This window comes from Lissotriton vulgaris, chromosome 10 (genome assembly GCF_964263255.1).
Source record: "Lissotriton vulgaris chromosome 10, aLisVul1.2, whole genome shotgun sequence".
Classification (NCBI taxonomy): Eukaryota; Metazoa; Chordata; class Amphibia; order Caudata; family Salamandridae; genus Lissotriton; species Lissotriton vulgaris.
Window position 1 is genome coordinate 307348705 of NC_141698.1, and position 20169 is coordinate 307368873.

Consider the following 20169-nt stretch of genomic DNA (forward strand, 5'->3'; position numbering starts at 1 on the left):
CGTTGGGGGCTGAGGGCAGTCATGGCCTAAATGGCTGACCTCCTACATGCAATCCGAGAGGGAGAGGAGGCATCGCCCCCTATTCTGGACAGAACTCATTGTGTGCAGGGTCCTCTTTATGGACCTGATTTCCTCCCAGACATCCTCACAAGAGTACACTTCTTTGCAGAAAAGGGGCTACCTTGAGAAATATGCAGGGGGCCAAGGACTTTTCTTACAATGGTCTATCGATCCAGATTTTGCAAGATTTGGCTCCAGCTACTCTGAAAAGGCATAAGGAATTTACAGTAGACACAGATAAGCACCGAGATCTAAATATCAAGTATCAATGGGGACATCCCTTTGCTCTGTTGGTCACCTGGGAAGGAAAGCGTTGAGCTCTCTGATGGCTGACGGAAGCGAAAAAGCTCTTACACCTCCCGTTTGAACCAGAATATACAGTCCTCCCTATTTCCCGGGAACGTCCCGGTGGGCCATTACACCCAGAGTGGTCCAGGTCCGACTACCTAAACACAGACAACGCCTTCAGGAGCGAGACTCTTCTCAGGCCAAACGGAAAATTATTAGCCACATCTGGGCCTTTAGTGACTCCTCTCTACCATTTCGCTCGCCGGCCCACACAAAATATTGTGACCATATCTTGCCTCTTCTCTCGGTGTCTCGTGTTGTCAGGACTTTGGTCATTTCGATTGGATCTTCTCCCCTGAATAACTCTGAACAGCTGTTACTTAGTCGAAGGACATCATACGATGTTAATACCAATCCGTTACCAAACAACAAACAGAGAGAATAGGGTCAAAGGGAATAGTTTAAAGACCTACTCCTGGTTCATTTCCCCAGCAACCGCATATGAAATAACAAACAAGAACCTAGGAGGTCTAGGAGCCAAGCATCATGCTGGCGAACACTGGCAGATATATCTCTATGTCAGTGGGTGCTACAGTCACCATGTAACAATATCTAAGGAATAAGAAGGGAGAGAGAGACACATGTGTGAGACAGGGGAGTCATGATGTCTAAGACTCAATTGAGAAACTGGTCAAACCAGATCCAGTAGGCATAGTTTGTGGATAACCATCAAACAAACCAGGTGATCGGTCCTATCATTTGGCAGTCCACACTGTGACCTGGCAGGTCCTTCAATCATCTAGACCTCATGCCACACAGTCATAATAAGTACTGGATACAGTCTACAGTAGATACTGAACCTCCAATTGTTGGTCTGATTGTGATAGTTAGTGAAAAGGAAATAGAATAACAGTGCAACACACAATGAAGTGGTGAGACTAAAATAGGGTAATGTGTCTAAACAAACACTTTAATCGAAAAACAGACACATCCCCTAATTAAAAACTAGGAACAGCGCAAACGACAGTATGGAACAAATGACTGTCGCAATACGGGCCAACATGTTTTTGCCTATTGGGTAACTCGTCCCTTGGCTTTCATCAGTGCCACTGCTCTAAAATAGTTGCTACTGTTGTGTGTGAATGGAATCAAACATATAATCAACGAAAAGATAAACGTAGGAATGACACAACCTGTACCTACAGTTATATACACATCCTCCTTGTCAGTGGACGCTCAACGTGATCTGAAAAAACATATAAGTGACATTAATTTGACACACAGATGTGCTCTCAAATCTCTCTTCTACATGTGATAGACAGTTCAAAAAAGAAGAAAGTATAATACAATTTAATTGCTCACCCAACATGACAGGGGACTGGACCTCACCTCACCTGGCCTCTTACACGCATCTTACCACCTGCATCCGGTTTAATGGACACCTTACCGCTTCCATCCCGATTTGTTGCAGTACCAGACAGGGATGCCCTTTGTCCCCTCTGTTATTTGCCCTCGTGGTGGAACCCTTTGCTATTGCCATTAGATGCAACCCTGAAATCCTGGGTACTCCTTTTGGGGGATATGATCACAAGGTTTCCCATTTCGTAGACAACCTGCTGCTTTCTCTCTCCTCCCCGTCCTCCTCTCTTCCAGCAATAGCAACACTTTTACGATCTCTTGTGATTGCATCGGGATTCTGAATTAATCTTGCTAAATCTCACGCATTCAAAATCACACTACCATCCTTGGTAGTTCGGGGCCTAGAAGGTTTAATAATTCTCCAGTGGACAGATAAATCAATCAGATAGCCAGGATTAGGATTAGGATTAGGATTTAGAGGGGCGATACAAGAGGAATTATGTAGATGGAAAGGTCTCCCTCTGGCATGGCTGGGACGTATTAATGCTATAAAAATGTTGCTTCTTTTGAAGATTTTATATTTATTCCAACCCGTTCCCACCCTGATACCTTAGGCTGACATCCTTTCGCTTCAGCGTAACTTCACCTCTTTCATATGGGGGCGGTCGTGCCTGCTCTTTTCTAAAAAGATCCTGATGTTGCCTCGGGACCGAGGTGGGCTCGCGTGCCCTAATCTTTTGGAAAACTATTGGGCCTGTTATCTTTGGAATATATCAGAGAGGGTGGTCCATGAGAGTGAGAAACATTGGTTCCATATGGACCGGGTGGTTTCCTGTAGGCCCTTGTGGGACCTGGCTAGGCTTTCTCGTGGAGCTCGACCCTGTAGTGCATACATTGCTACCCCTACTAAAACAGTCCTGGAGATTTCAGATAAGTTGGCAGTTTCTCATGGTCTGACTACTTTTCCTTTCCTTAACACCCACAGTGTGTATAATCCCATGTTTCCCCCCACATTGCAGCCTCGGGCATTTGGCGTGTGGTCTGATGGTGAATGTCAGGTCATCCGAGACATCTTTCAAGGCAACAAACTCTGCTTTTTTGATCAATGCAAACAATCCTTCAACCTTACGGAGGGTGCTCAGACACAATACTTTCAGTTACGCATTGGTTGCTTGCTCAGGCCGATGCCCAAGGAGCCACTAGAAAACTCACAGACTTTGAAACTCTAGTGCGTCATTTTGCTGGGTCGAGGGGATTGATCTCTCACACTTACACCATCTTGCAACACTCACAGCAGCCCCTGCCCATACTTACCAAAAGCACTGATATACTGACTTAGGGAAAAAAATAACTCCCAAATATTGGGCCCGGTAATGGCAGGATATCCCAAAAATATATCATAGCATACCCCAACGCAAATCAGTGTACAAGCTTATGTCCCGTTTGTACTTTACGCCGGTCCAACTTCACCAGATGCTACAACATTTCCCCCCGACTTGTTGGAGATTTAAGGCTGACAGAGGAGACTTTCTACATATTTAGGGGTCCTGCCCAAATCTTGAAATGTTTTGGAAAGAGATCCTCAGTCATATAAAGGATGTAGTGATTTTCCCTACTCTCTCCTCCGCGATGGTTACCATACTAGGCATCGAGCCCCGACAATGACGGCCATGAAATATGCAGACTGGCGGTTGATACTACAAATGCTGGGTGCAGCCAGGCAGCCCATAGCTTTATTTTGGAAGAAATCGGCCACTTGGTTCCTCAGATTGTGGCACGTTCTAGCCCTTGATTTGCTCACCGCACGTATCAACCGTGTGGATGCCAAATTCATCCGGGTCCGACAGCCCCTAATAGACACCTTTGTAGTATGGAGTATTCTCGGTTGGTTCCAGATAGGCTACGAGCCCTGCAGTTGCTTGATGACTGTCTTGAACCTTATGTGTGGGGTCATACCCTGAACGGACTCCTTCGTAGAAGAGGCCTTACTTCTCCCTCTGCACCAGGACCTCTGCCCCTCCAACCACAGGTTATACTTAATGCAACTTTCCTTGCTCCCTCACTTGGTTGAGCAGTTTGATTCCCTCTTCTTTCTCAATCTTTTCCTCTTCTTTCTTCTTTCCTATCGTTTAATGTGAGCTATGTGCCTCTGATGTCGCTCAATTTGATACATTAGGTTGTCTAGTGTATGAGCCAGATGAGCAGGTATCCTGCAGATTGCTTTATATAAATCACTTAATGATGTTGGCTTGGAAATCCATAAGCAATATCTAATTCCTTCCCTGTGTCTTTCTTGAACTGTGAGAGACGCCTTGTAATTGTAACAGGGTCAGTAGCATATTGGTTTGCTTCCTGCTTTACTTACTCTCCCTTCCTTGGCAGGGCTGGCTAGGGTATGCATGTTCTGACTCTTTTATTTCCGTTTTATACTAAATGCTCTGACATTCAAATTGAGTGACAATGTTCTTTTTATGTTTTTTGGTGGGTCTACATAGCCTTCACTTGTATGTTATGTTTTCAATAAACAGATTTGAAAACACAAACAATTGGAATTATTCGAGGTCATCAGAGCAAGTCTCTGCAAATCAGAACTGGCTCTGTCAGGATGCCCCCTGAAAGGTTAGGGCATTGGGCCAGGGCCCACTTTGCCCAAGCCTTAAAACTTATCTGATTACAGTCTGTTAATACAAAAGGTTTTTATACAGCTGTTATTCTGAAGTCACATACTTTAAAGTAGGCGCATAAGAGCCATTGGGTTAAGTAGGCTTTAGCCCCCCATCAGCTGCTGGCCTTTATGTCTCCAACAACTTTCTTTCTTTCTGAGCCCGCACAGCTGGCTCTCCCTGCCCAATCATTGCACTTGCAAAAGGACTATCAGTAACATGTGCTACTTAACATGTCCAGCAGAAGATTATGCAGGATTGAACGTGCAATTAACACTTCCCCACTTCACCCACCTATACATAGATGGAAAGCCTGGTGAAGCTCTAACTGCAACAAACAAACAATACAAGCTGTAATCAGAATATGACTATGGGAGTGAGACAGGAACATTCTGAGAAGCTTTTTTAATTTGAAAGAAAAAGTATAAAAGTGTATAATATGTTTAAGTTGTTTCGCAATTAAATGTATACGTGTAACAAACAGAAAAATGCATTACACAAAGAAACATGACTTAAAAGTGGAGAGAGAGAGAGAGGCAGACCAAGACACCAAAATCTTATTTCATTACTCTCACATGAGTACTTATTTCACATGGGCACTTTACAGAAAACACGCCTTATTTTCCCTAAAGTAGCAATGAGGACATAGGTACCCTAATCATTATCCTTCACAGTTGTTTTTTTTGCAGAGGGGAGGTATGTAAGTACACAGGAGTGAGTTGGTTATTCTGGAGAGAGGCGCTGGACTCCTAAATCTTGTATATGCTGTTTATTTTGCACGATGAAGAGATACAGCATGAAAAAAAACTTTTGGAGATGATTCTTTCCATTATCCAATCTCTAATACTACAGTAGTTGACGAGAAGGGGAGAGCAGGGGTATAAGAGGTATAAAACCACAACTAAACTATGCTAGGGGTTCTCTATCACCCTTTTAAGATGCATCTTTGGCCTTTTGTTAGAACCGCGTAACTCCTCAAACCTAGGGCACAAGCAAGACATCAAATCACCCTCACCAGGACAGCAATCTTTGGCTGCAGTGAGAAGCATAAATTCATCAATTTCCTGACCCTAAGTTCACTAAGAATCTCTTTACATAATCAACCTGTGAAAAGATAGACCCCTTTTACCCATGATCAATACCTAGGCAGACAGTGAAGTCAGCCGAAGCTGTACACCTTCCAGATATCATGTATCATAATAGGGCCACCTTCCTGGTGTATGTAGTAGGATGCTAGTCCTTGAAAAAATGACAAAATGATTTTCCACTAGCAGACCCTTTTTTAGAGTTGCCTCACACAAACTCCTATCTATAAATCATTACATTACACTACTACTAACAGGGCTTCCCCTCTACTCATCTCTGATTTTCTTGGTTTGGGAAAATGTATATTTTCCTTCCAAATCATTTTATGAATCTCAGTAGGTGGCAGGTTCAACACATTTAGTGTCATCTGCATTTTTTCAGAGAGGGTTTTTGCCACAATCTCAGCCAGGATTCCTAGGACACTTAAGATCGTGTCCCTCAGTAGATAACTGAGAATCTCCACTTTCTCCAGTATTACCAAGACCTCTCACAGTCCTGTCTCTGCCTATTGCATTTCTAAGGCTGTCAATGTTCTTTCTGGCTTCTCTACTTTCTGTTCCACAGAGAGCAAATCAGACCTTCTATTTTCTCCTCAATGCTCCTTACAACAGTTTTAATCAACCTAGTTTTATCTCGCACTTTAGAGTGTCTATTTTTGATGGACTTAATCTAGGCACAGTCAGTGATCTTCATTTCAAAGTACTCATGGGGTTCCTAAAATAGATTTTTCCTCCATTTTTAGCCCAGATATTCTCTGGAATAACGGTCTTTTCCCTGTAATCATATCCCAGTGAGGTTACAAGAAAGAGGATGATAAAAATCACCAATTTCCATGCCACACTCCACAAGGAGATCTACATCCTTGTTCACTGTACAGAGGCAGGTGCCAAAGACAGCCTAAATCTGCGGGTTGCAGATGACACAATAAAATCAAAGTGATCAATGAAGCTGATTGCCGTAGACAAGAGAGTATGGATACATGGTCATAAACCTCAGGGAAACTGTGACAAATCTCATATCTGCTCCTCCCAGCATATCCAATGTGAAGCACCACAGGGCTAGGCTACTGTCACATATAAACCTTGACCCCAGTATAATCTGCAGTCTCCTCCGCACTCTATATCTGAGCGTGATCTTGATACTTCCCCAGCTGCCCCTACTTACATTATGGTATCAGCTGCTTAGGGAAGGCCTCCGCTGGTTGGAACTAGCTTGCGCTGATGCACAGGTCAGTTTGCACGCTGGAAGATAGAGGTGTACCCACTGGATCATTGTAGTGATATCTTTTAAATAATACCACACTGGAAATCGTAATATTTCATCAGTTAAAAAAGGGAAAAACATTTTTGTCAGGAACAAGGTTATTCGTAACAATGTAACTAAACCCAAAGACATGTACAGCAACTTTTTCTTGTTATCGTTGTGGCAGCAAAGCACATCAAGCTATATTTGAAAAGTGTCCAGTCAAATCTGCAAAATGTTTGGAATGCAGTATTGTTGGCCATTTTGTGGAAGTTTGCAGAAAAAAGACAAAGAAAAATTGAAAGGTTACATGCCTTCCTGAAACCGACTCTAACTCCTCAGATTACGATTCGGACAACCCTTTTCAAGAGCATCTTTACAAGGAGAATAACAAGTGTTACTTTGTTCTCAACATCAAAGGTTCTGACAGAAACAAACCTATGTGTAAAATTATTTTTGGTGGGAATCCTTGCAGTGGGTCTGAGGGGTTGACACGTGCACCTCGTCGCCAAATCAATTTAGTGATTTATTCCACAGAATACCACACTGGAAATTATTATAAGTATCTTTTTTTACCACTCATGGCAATAGCAGTCAAAGGGCCAGATGTAGGTAGCCCTTTACCGGTCGGTAACATCCGAAAATCGGTATTTTCGGCCATCACCGACCGGTATTGAGCTATCGGGATGCAGGTGACTGAAAATCGGCTAAATGAGTAAATTTACAGAATCGGAAAATTTACCGAATCGAACATTTTACAGAATCGGTAAATTTACCGAATCGATAAATTTACCGATTCGTTCAATTTTCCGAATCGGTAAATTTACCGATTCAATAAATTTACCGATTCGGTAATTATGAAGTGGTAAAATTGAAGATTGAGATGTAGGTAAGCTCTTAAATACCGAATTTGCTTCCAATTCGGTATTTAAGAGTCGGTATTTACCATGGATTCAAATCAGGTGGTAACCAGGTGCAGCCTAAAAAAATGGACCCAAAAAGCAATTCTGTTTGCACAGTGGCGGCATTTTATGTCATTGCAAGACGGCTACGGCTACAGAAGGAAGGAGAGAGGGAATGGCAGAGACAGGAGCAGGTCTACAGGCAGAGGGTTACCTTGTTCATGCTCACAGAGGCAGAGATACTGCAGAGGTACAGGTTGGCCCCAGACACCATCCTGGAGCTCATCAGGGACCTCCAACCACTGTTGCAGCACACTACCCCAAGGGCACATGCTATCTCACCCCATGTGCAGGTGCTGTGCAGCCTCCACCTGCTTGCGTCTGGGAGCTACCAGAGCGTGGTTGCTGCGGTGGGTGGGGTGACCCAGATCAGCCTCTCAAGGTTTTTCCACAAATTCCTTCACGCCATGTTACAGAGGATGGACCATTACATATCTTTCCCTGCTACCCATGCAGAACTGGTCCAAACAAAATCTGACTTTTACCAGATGGCTCGATTTCCAAATATAATTGGCTGCATAGATGGCACGCACATTCCCATTTGTCCTCCTGCTGTCAAAGAATATATCTACAGAAATAGGAAGTCCACCAACACCATCAATGTGCAGGTGTTTTGCAATGCAAAGTGTGCAATCACTGACATTGTGGCAAAATTCCCAGGGAGTACCCACGACTCCTATATTTTTCAAAACAGCTGCATCTATGCGCGGCTGACTGCAGGGGAATTTGGTGAAGGATACCTCCTAGGTAAGACACAGTGTCTGACCCCATAATACCTATTGCAGTAAGAAGTACATCTATGCATGTGAGTAATGTATTCCCTTCTCCTTTTAGGTGACAGTGCATATGCCCTCCGCTCATTTATACTCACCCCCTACCTCAACCCCTAAACACCCAGCCAAAGGAGGTATAACCGGGCCTACAAAAGCACACGGAATGTGGTCGAACTGACCTTTGGCATCTGGAAAAGCATATTCAGATGCTTGCACAAGAGTGGATGTGCAAGGCAGTATACCCCCATTACCTGCTTTAAGATTATTGCTGTCTGTGCCATGTTGCACAACCTTGCGGTGAAGAAGGGTACTGAGGTGGAGTTGTCAGACTACGAGGATCATGACGACGACATTGCTGTGCCTGAAACACAACTTTCTGGAGTGTCAACACCAAGTGATGGCAGATACAGACGTGAGGAGATTACACACAGCTATTTCTGAGTGAGTAATGAGACACAGACAGGTTGTGAATGAGAAGAACGTAATTTAATGTTGCCACAACGTTAATGCACAGAAGTGCAACAACACAAACTGTATGTCCCGGGTTTCCTCACCCACACCGGCAATGTCACTTTCGCCCGCGCTTCCCTGAGCCACTGGGATGTTGGTTGCTACTTTCTGCATGGCCTGCAGGCTCAGCTGGGTGCCTGCTACTCCTACGTGGCTCAACTACAGCGCTTGCCAAGCTGCTGTGGCAACTGCTGTCGTCTGCCTCTGCCACATCCAGGGCAGGATTTAGTGCAGTGTGTGATATGATCATAGCCTCTAGGACACTCGTGATCCTGGCCATGCCCCCGGTGACCTCTGCCGTGTTCTGTGTGAGGCTCTCCTGCATATTAATGCCTCTACAGCATAGCTGGGATGTGTGCAGTGGCCAGACGATTCATGGCCCTATTGTGAACACGGGCATCCCTGCGCCTTGTGTGTTCCAGGCTGTCCAGTTTTGAGCAGAGCTGGATGATGGAGGTGCTCATTTGCTGCATTCCTGCTGCAATGTCTCCATTTGTCTTTGCTACCTCCCTATTAGTTTCAACAATGTCTCTGATGCCCTTCCCCATGTATCCTATTTGTTCATTTAGGACTCTAAATTGGCGGTGGCAGGCCTGTATGGATTTTCCCTGCGTACGTTGTATGCGCACCATGCTCCCCTCCAGCCCATGGAACACAGTGCCCTCTCCAGGTCCACCTGCACTGCTGGGTCTGCGTTGGCGTCTGCGCGAGGTGATTGCCTCATTGGAGGACTGCAGTGCAGCAGGACGCACATGTACAGTGGCTTGGCCTTCACCCTCTGCTGCCTCCATTACTGGCAGTGGGGCCACGACTCTCCGTCTGGCTGGTGAGGTTGCAGGTTCGGACAGGAACAGTGATGGGGAGGTCTCTGGTGAGAAAACCAATGGAGGGGATTGTGAAAGGTGTGGGGAGTGCGGAAACTCGGGGGTCTGTACTGTCTCCTCGTCATTGGAGATGGCTGTCGTGTCTCCTTCCTCCTACGAGGCTTGTACATGGCTTGGCCCTGCCTCCTCACTCTCCTCCCTCGCTGGTGCAGTCCCTTCTGTTGCTGTGGCTCGACTGCCTGATGTTGCCCCTAGGTATAAATAAGCGTATGTCAACTGAGTGCTACTGTGTCACAGTCACTGCAATAAATGCTTTGCACATTTAACTTTCATTTATCTGAATTACTTTCAGTGCCTTGCTGATGTCTGTGCACTTACACTTGGTCATACATTAGCTGACTACATTTCCCATAATGCATTGCTCCGGTATAGTGCTAGCAGTACTGGACTGGGGTTGGCCTGTACACAAAGGCTAAAGGGAAGCAGGTTGGTATGGGGTGTCATGCTGCGCATGCGTCTTACCTTTTCTTGTAGCTCTGGCTGAGCTGTCCACATCTCCAGGTCCCACAACACTGTCTTGCTCGATGGTTGAGGCCACCAACTCCTCCAGGTCAGTCAGCTGGGTTCCTGCCTCCACCGGTGACACCAGCCTGCTTATGTATTTCGGACATCTTCTTTTTTGTGAGGCTCCTGATGTTATAAAAGCGTTTCTTCAGGTCCTCAATGTTCCTGCTCGTGACTCCTACTGCATTGACCTTTTCTCCAATTGCAAGCCACATTTTCCCTTTAGCAGACTCAGGAACAGTGAGGGACTGCCTGCCAAATAGTTGCTTGTGGACTCTCACAACTTCCTCCACCAGTACCTGCAGCTCCAACTTAATTTTTCTTTTCCTCTCTGCCTTCTGGCTCTCAGTGCTGCTTGCCATTTTTCTTGTAAACTCCCAAAATACTCTCCCTGCTGCTCTGTGTCTCTGCTCAGCTCTGACTGCCTCTCCAGAACCTTCTAATGAGTTGCAGCTGCCTGGGTAGCCACTTCCTGGGAGGGGAGGGGGAGGGTGGTAGCACCTGATTGGCTGTTTTCATTAGTTTCACTTTTGCTTGCTTTCCGATTCGGCCCATAGGGATGAATGGGAATTACCGATTCGGTAAATACCGATTCGGTAAATACCGAAAGTCCGATACCGATTTTTACCGATTCGGTAAATAATACCGATTTTTTTTCTCTACATCTCATTTACCAATTCTTGAATACCGATTCGGTAAAATTTGGTATTTAAGAATCGGTAAATGACATTTACCTACATCTGGCCCAAAGTTCCTTATTAATTTTTCAAATACTGGATGTTATTTTCTGCTAAAAAAAAATGTGTATTTGTGAAGTGCTCGTACATCCAGAAGATTATATTGGTGCTGAATAAACAACTCAATGGTAATTATTTTTTCGACGTAAGAAGGATGAAAGGATGAGTGTACTTGCAAAATTTGAACTTGCGATCATGAGGTCAAACACAGGCCCCTACAGGTGGCATATTAGGACACTTAGCCACCAGTCCCGGCTAAAAAAAATATGTAGTGTAGTATTGGTTATGTTTGCACTGGTGGCTCAGTAAGCTAGTGCATTCTAAGCATGGGCGGAAAATCCGTTTCGCTCGCGGATTTTGCAGATTTTCGGTAAATTCGCAATCCGCGAGATTCGCGAATCTCCCGCAAAATCCGCAAATCCGCGAGCAGCGGATTTTGCTGGCACTGCTCGCACTGTTCGCGTGAGTTCGCGGCTTCCCAGTACAACTTCGCGCCCCGCGAATAAGTGCAAAATTGCAGAAATACGATCTTAGCAAAACTGAAACTACTTACCAGGTTCAAAAGTTCAGGCTCATCATTAGTAGCCATTTCCTGTAGTGCTTCCTGAGGGGCCCCTCCAGAGTTCAGTTGCCAGTTGCAACTATTATGTGACCCTGCTCTGAACCTCAGAATAGTTACACATATGCCACAAAGGTCCTGAATTACAGCTAAGGGAGACAAGCAGGAGCCAGGCTGGAAGTTCAAATCCATTAATCAGCCCCTAATTCATTATTGTCAGTTGGGGCAGGGCAGGTGTTGTAACTAATTTTGCAACAATGAAAGCACTTAGCAAGTGCAAAAGATCACTAATCAGGAAGCACTAAGGAAGCAGGTGCCAGCTAAAAAAATATTCTGTGACACATTAATCAGCCCCAAATTAATTCAGGTCACTTGAGGCAGGGAAGGTGTGCTTGCGTTGCCACAATAATGTACACTGACTGGACAACCAGAGGGTGCTGTGATGAAACAGAGGGTGGCATGGGTGGGCCAGAGGGTGGCATGAGTAGTCAGAGAGTGGCAGTGGTGACAGAGAGTGGCAGTGATGAAGAAGAGTGTCCCAAACAGGCTGGACACGTAGAAACAACAAGTTCGCGAAACTTGCGACCCGACAGGTAAGTTCGCAATTTGCGAAAGTGTACAAAACCCTCGCGAACTGGCAGAAACCTGCGCAAACACAAAAAAAAAAAAATCCGCAAATTCACGAGAATTCGCGGATTTTGCGGATTGCGAGTTCGCAAATCCGCAAAATTCGCGAACGCGAGATTTGCAAAATTCGCCCATGCTTATTAGTGTTAGACCCCCAAGTTTACTGGTTAGAATGCTGGTGCGTCCAGCCAGCCTTATAGCCTACAGAGGTTGATAAAATTAGTTTCATTGAGTTGGGAAAGAATTGTTTCTCAATAGCACACAGTGATATGCTCTGGGTGATCTAGTACTTGACAAATATTTGTGTTATACATATTGTAGCACACAAAAGATTAAAGTCTCAAAAGTGCTGAAATACAAACTTCCTCTACAAACAATTCAATTCAATACCACTTTATTTCGATGAGTTAAAATCATAAAAAGTACAGTATACAAATCGATTTGGGGGTAAAAAAGACATTAAAACACATTAAAAAGAGCACAATTTTAAAACACATTTTTTGAAATAATTACATTACAGGTTAAAAAACATTGTATTGTCAATATGAAGTCATGTATTTACACCAGCAGTTTTGTTAAGACCCATCATTATACATTTCCTGCGGCGAATGGAAGCTGCGAAGAAATTTGCCATTCCGAACATAATGAACGGGGACTCCATTAGTTTTAAAAATAGCAACGCAGGTTTAGCTTGCACAAACCCCTTACCCTTTAGTAAAGGAATGATAAACTTTTTTCTGGGCAAACTGTAATAAGAGCAGAAAAAAGTCAAATGCATTGTGTCCTGCAGGGAATGGCCGTCACAGTTACATGGGGACGCGTCCACCGGCCTACACCAGACTTTCGAGTCGATTAGCAGCAAATGAATTTGATTGAATCTGAATTTGGTCAAAAACAAACAGGAACTCTAGCATTCATGATGCGTTCCTGAATGCAGACAGAATAAACACAGCAAACAGCACCAGCGTTGCTATAGATGTACCCAGTACACTGGGAGATACCACAGGACTGAAGCCACTATTACTGAATCATACATCTTTAAAGTGACTCTTGACAGAAGGCACCACTGTCCCTGAGACCACAGAGAGGTATTTTAACTCTGATCTGCTTTCTGGTAGAGGCTTAGCGAATATCTGACTACTGATGCCCTTTTCATTCAGATTAGCCACATTTCTGACTTTGCACGTTGTGTCAGGTGCAGAAATCATATGTAGGCCACTTGAAAAGTCCAATATCCTGGGAACAATTGAAGAAATTGCAAATAAAGAATAATTGCAGAGAATCAGCGTCCAGTAATATTACGAGAGAAAGTCTGACAGTAAAAGGTTGAACAAAGGAGGAAGCGGAAGTGATGGAGTGGAGGTTTGGGGCAATTATTTTATGAGGGTAGGATGGTATTGCACCGTTACAACGCAACTTTTACAACGCACTACCATTACATCGCAACTTTTACAACGCAAATTCCATTACAATGCATGCCATTACAACGCATGTCATTACATAGCAGATACTATTACAACGCATGCCATTACATCGTAAGTATAGGTAAGTATATAATTTTTATTTTATTTTATTTTACATTATTTTATTAATTTAATTAATATTAAAAATAAAATAAAATATTAATATATTAATTTAAGTAATTTTGGGGTATTTTTAGGTTTTAGGGCTGGGTTTGGTTTTTGGGGTACAGGGGTATTTTTAGGTTTTAGGGCTGGGTTTGGTTTTTGGGGTACAGGGGTATTTTTAGGTTTTAGGGCTGGGTTTGTTTTTTGGGGTACAGGGGTATTTTTAGGTTTTAGGGCTGGGTTTGTTTTTTGGGGTACAGGGGTATTTTTAGGTTTTAGGGCTGGGTTTGGTTTTTGGGGTACAGGGGTATTTTTAGGTTTTAGGGCTGGGTTTGGTTTTTGGGGTACAGGGGTATTTTAGGTTTTAGGGCTGGGTTTGGTTTTTGGGGTACAGGGGTATTTTTAGGTTTTAGGGCTGGGTTTGTTTTTGGGGGTACAGGGGTATTTTTAGGTTTTAGGGCTGGGTTTGGTTTTTGGGGTACAGGGGTATTTTTAGGTTTTAGGGCTGGGTTTGGTTTTTGGGGTACAGGGGTATTTTTAGGTTTTAGGGCTGGGTTTGGTTTTTGGGGTACAGGGGTATTTTTAGGTTTTAGGGCTAGGTTTGGTTTTTGGGGTACAGGGGTATTTTTAGGTTTTAGGGCTGGGTTTGGTTTTTGGGGTAGAGGGGTATTTTTAGGTTTTAGGGCTGGGTTTGGTTTTTGGGGTACAGGGGTATTTTTAGGTTTTAGGGCTGGGTTTGTCTTTTGGGGTACAGGGGTATTTTTAGGTTTTAGGGCTGGGTTTGGTTTTTGGGGTACAGGGGTATTTTTAGGTTTTAGGGCTGGGTTTGGTTTTTGGGGTACAGGGGTATATTTAGGTTTTAGGGCTGGGTTTGGTTTTTGGGGTACAGGGGTATTTTTAGGTTTTAGGGCTAGATTTGGTTTTTGGGGTACAGGGGTATTTTTAGGTTTTAGGGCTGGGTTTGGTTTTTGGGGTACAGGGGTATTTTTAGGTTTTAGGGCTGGGTTTGGTTTTTGGGGTGCAGGGGTATTTTTAGGTTTTAGGGCTGGGTTTGGTTTTTGGGGTACAGGGGTATTACGACTTTAAATAAATAAAATTAATTAAATTAATTTAATTAAATTTAATTAAATTAATTACAATATTTACAATTATAAAATTAATTGAATTACATTACTTAAATTAAAATAAACTAATTACTTTTTTTATTTATTTAATTTATTAAAATTAAATAATATTATTTAAAATTTTTAAATTGATTAAATTTCTTCAATTATATTAAATTAAATTATATTAAGTATTATTTTACTTTTATTTAAATTATATTTATTGTAATAAATTACATTATATTATTTACTATTTATAAATTTATTATATTTCATTAATTATATTATATTAAATAAATTAAATTAATTACATTTTTAATTTTAATTAAATTACTATAATTAAATAAATTAAATTAATTACTGTTTTAAAATTTTTTAAATTATATTTATTAATTTAAATTAATTAAATTAACTTTATTACATTTTTAAAAAAAAGATATACTTACCTATACTTACGATGTAATGGCATGCGTTGTAATAGTATCTGCTATGTAATGACATGCGTTGTAATGGCATGCATTGTAATGGTACCTGCGTTGTAAAAATTGCGTTGTAACGGTCTGCGTTGTAAAATAACGCGTTGTAACCTCATAGATCCGGGTAGGATAAGGAGAGGTATCATGGAGGAGAGATTGATGGATAGCAGTCGAAGAGTTGATGGCAAAAACCCAAAAATGGATGTGTGCAGTACTTAGGGGCATATTAGCAACAACCTTGTTAAAATGATCTCCGTTTTAGCGGCAGGAAACTGCCGCTAAAAGTGCGATAATGGACTTGCTAATATGCGTTATAGAATTCCTACAGAAGCCCAGGTTAGATGTCCTGCACATCTAACCTGGTCTTCTATTGGAATTCTATAACGCATATTAGCAAGCCTATTATCGCTGTTTTAGCAGCAGTTTCCTGCCGCTAAAACAAAGATAATTTTAACGAGGTTCTTGCGAATATGCCCCTAAGTTTGTTGGAATAAATAAATGAAAGTACCCAAAATTTTTACCAGCCAGCCCACAACGTTGCCAAATGTCAGGGTCAATTAAAACCAGGGCTGCCTAGTCTTAGCTCCATCTCATGGCACATTTCTTCACCACCCTACACTTCTTTATCGGATTCTTGTAACTTTTTTGATATCCCTGCTTTCACCCTTGTCAATATTTTCCAATTTTCTTCATTCTTTTTACCATTTCTGCCTTTATTGCTCTTGTTCTGTGTCAAAGCCTGTTGATAATTCAATGTAATGTGATGTAAGGTGGATTTGTAGAGCGCTGCTTGTCACATGTGAGGGTATCCAGGTGCTGAAAAAAATCCCAGTCTACCAAAGTGGGTTCCGCTGTCCCTACACTGACACCACTTACACAAATAAAGCATTGATTATGTGAAGGGGTATGGCCCAAAGGAATTGCTAAGAGATGTAGATAAAGAAGGAAGGGCTTTATGCGTGTAGAGTGAGGGTCAGTGAAGGAAATAGTGAGTGATGTTGGACAAGTGGATAATGGGGAGTATTACAGAGAGGTGAGGGGGAGAAAAATATGAGTGATGAAGGGGTTTCATATAAATTAATCTCTTTAAATTAACTAAATGTCCACCTTGCTGCTATGCACAGACCCCCAGGGGTGAGATCAGAGCCCAGGATAGAGGGCCAGACAGAGAGAAGGAGAATGAAAGCAAGAGAAAACAACAGAAAGAGATGGTAAGACCAAGAGTGATAGGAAGTGAGAGAAACAGCACCATTTAAAGTATATTACTTAGAATGTTAATGCTTGGGCCTTTGGTTTTTCACTGTGGCTGTATGAAGAGGTTATGTTTTTTTATTTATATAGATCTTTAAACAACCATAAGGTGACCTCAAAATACTGATGATAGGAAGAGGGAGCAAATAAACCCCTTCCGTGCCCCCGTCGACCGTTGGCCGTCGCAAGCACTACCTCGCTGGTGCTGCGAATGGCCAACGGCCGACGCAGCCCCGCCCACTCTGCGGAACCGCTGCACTGCGGCAAAATAACGGCTGCGGTTAAGGAGTAAAATAGGATAGAGTGACCAAGGGTGAGGAAATGAGAAGAAACACTAAAAGGGAATGAGAAACGACCTGCTGATGGAGTGGCCTTCCCCAAACCAGAAGAAATAGTGCCTCATCAATAGCGAGCTAAAGGAGTCTGACAAAAAAAAGGAAGGAGTAAATGGAGCGATATTGGGGAGTAGGAGAGTCCAGGAACAACAGGAGAGGGAAAGTAGTAGATGTGTGGGATAACCAACAATGATAATGAAATTAAATAGATGTAGCAATGGGTGCACTGTTAAAGAAGTACTAGGACAGGCAGAGAGAGACATTGAGAGCCATGAAAGAATTCACCTGCTCCAGTGTATCAACAGTAAGAGCTCACTTGACTTTCCCTATGATCTACATTGCACTGGGTGTTCAAAGCTGAGGATTGAAATGTGGAAAGAGAGGATGGGTTTGATAGGTTACCTCTTTGATTACATTTTAAAGGGTCATTGGGAGAATGTAAGGTAAGTGAAAGGTCAATGGTTCGGAAAGAAAAAACTATGTGTGAGTATTTTGCATCTTGGAGTACTTGCACTCCACTCAGAAAAGCCATTCCTACACATCTGATAATGAGATGATATTGAGATTAGGATTGGTGGAACTATTTCTAGTGCCTGCTTCCTTGAATACCACTACATGGGAGACACTAGTATTTCCACAGCTATCTTTCCTCGTATTAATTATTTTTGTACATCCAAAACACTTCTCAGTTATGCTGTCTTATTAAGTCCTGCCACTCTTTTTAGAACCCAGTGGCACATATTTGCCATTTTATTCCTGCAAGAAACTTGTTACACCATTACAGATCATTTACATGGGAGGTCTTATTTCATAATACCTTCACACAGTACGAAATCATACTAAAATACCTTTACTGTTCCATCAGGGAAAACATTTACAGACAATCCAAGGACCAGCTCAGGCATTCTTCATGCAATGCTGGCAGATTGTTTTTCACAAATGGTGTTATATATTCGACTGCTGCCAGTGTCTATGGTTATGTTCCACTTTAGGTAGCTGGTCTTTGCTGTGGCAGCACCATGGATACACACACTTGTTGATCGGTTTTGGTGCTTCGAGTTGCCATTCAACCAACTTCATGTCAAATGTGAGTTGCATCTTAGGCATATAGTAGTTAATGAATATTTGTTGGGAGGTGGATTTCTGGACTCTCTGTGTTATGAAGGAGTACAGATTCAACAGTCTTTGTGTTACAATGCATAGACAAGAGGTGTCCAGACCCATGACAGTATGAGAGATGTTTTGTGTGCTAATATCCTATCCTGCCAATATTGTAGAGGAATTATATGCTGGTAAACATAGTATGAACAGTACACCAACCAAACAAATGAACTTAAATGGCACCAAACAAATGAACTTAAATGGCACCATTATCAACAAATATTCTAATGCAGTGTAAGTGATGGAGATATTATCCAAATCCTTTACACATTTTTTTAAAGTCTTGTTAAGCTAATATCAATTCAACTGGGCCAAGACCATCTACTGATTGGCCCAGAAACTAGAACACCCACATAAAATTCCAATTACTTTGAGGTTTTCTACCACAGTGTGTATAAAAAGGCAACATTTAACAGTGTTTACATTTCTCCTTGGAATTCCCAGGAGTAATTTAGACTCTGGCTCCAAAGCTGTTTGCAAATTTCAGGTCTAGTTGCACGCCTGCTTTCACATCAAAAATGAAGAAAGCGAGTTTCGATTTAATAAAATATAGCCCATTTAAGCAGAAAACTTGATCTTTATCAGGTTTTCTGGTTTCACTTTGTACAAATCAGTCACTAAATAGTTATCTAGTTGCTGCTCCTTTTCATGTTCATGCCACGTCTTAACTTTTTTTGCATTTGACGGCAACTTTTATACAGGGCTAAATCAAATGAAAACTATTGGAGCTCGTAACATAAATGTCAATCACATTACTCAAGATCACATTCATGTATTTTAGGCATGGAGGGATTAAGGGCCTATTTAGATCTTGGCCTATGAATAACTAAGTCACAAAAGTGACTGATATCCTATCTGCCAAAATATAAAGTCCCATAGGATATCATGGGATTTATTTTTCAGCGGACGGGATATCTGTCACCGTTGTGATGTAGTAGTCCAACCGCCAAGATCTAAATCAGGCCCTTAGTGATTTGCCCAGAATCACAGGCTAAGTCAATTGAGGAAAGTGAACTGAGGGCCATATTTATGAGAGCAGATGCATCCCTCTTGCACCACGTAACATGCTGCAAGAGCGACACAAGTCCAAAATGTGATTTCTGAATCTACGCAAGACTGCTTTGCGTTGCCCTGAGTGGCTTCATAAATCAGGAGTAACGCAACAAAGCACAAATTCCTGCATTGCATTACTTTACCCTGGTAAGGCATTCCGTGGTCATGTATTTTGATGCATTCTAAGATTTACCTAAAGTGGCAGAATGCGCCAAAAAGCTACACCTTCTCAGGGGAAACGTAATGAGGAGGAATATGCTTTTTCCTTGTTACTTCCCCTTTCTATTTGTGCTGCTTTCTGCAACATACATACAAAGAGGAATACCTCAGGGCAGTAATTGCCAATCTGTGTGCCGCGGCACCCAGTGCGCCGTAAAAACTACCAAGGGGCGCCACGTACCAAAAGCACAGTTAGGGAACCAAATTCATTTGTTAATCCTGTCCTATCAATAGTTGAAGACAGTATGCGGTATGAAAGGTGCAGAAATGCCAGTAATAACAAAAATCGATAACAAAAAAAATACAAATGTACTTGTTGAGAAAGTCTGTGATCCACAGTAGCAATGCACGCAGGTACACAAACAGGGAAATACTGCAGAGAGGCGCAGTACCTACAGGGGCCGCCGGGAGTTGGGCCAGAGTCACTCCAAGTGTTTGTAAATAAATCTCCAGTGGCTGCTGCTGTGGAGATACCTGGGCTGAACCTGGCAAGTTGGGGTTGAAAGAGCAGGCAGAGTCGGAGGAGAAAGAAGCCTGGGTGGAGAGAGGGTCTGACAGGAGAGGCTTTACAAGGGGAGATGGGAGGAGGCGCAGCCGTCACTAGTGGAAGCCTTTACTGAAGTGTTGATTACATGTTCTGAAGACAGTGATGGCAGCTATGGTAGAGCTGGAGACTCAAAAGTGTGTCTGGCGAATAGACGCTGCCTTTAAAGAAGCCTTCAGTGTATACCAGCGCACTCTTGACCTGT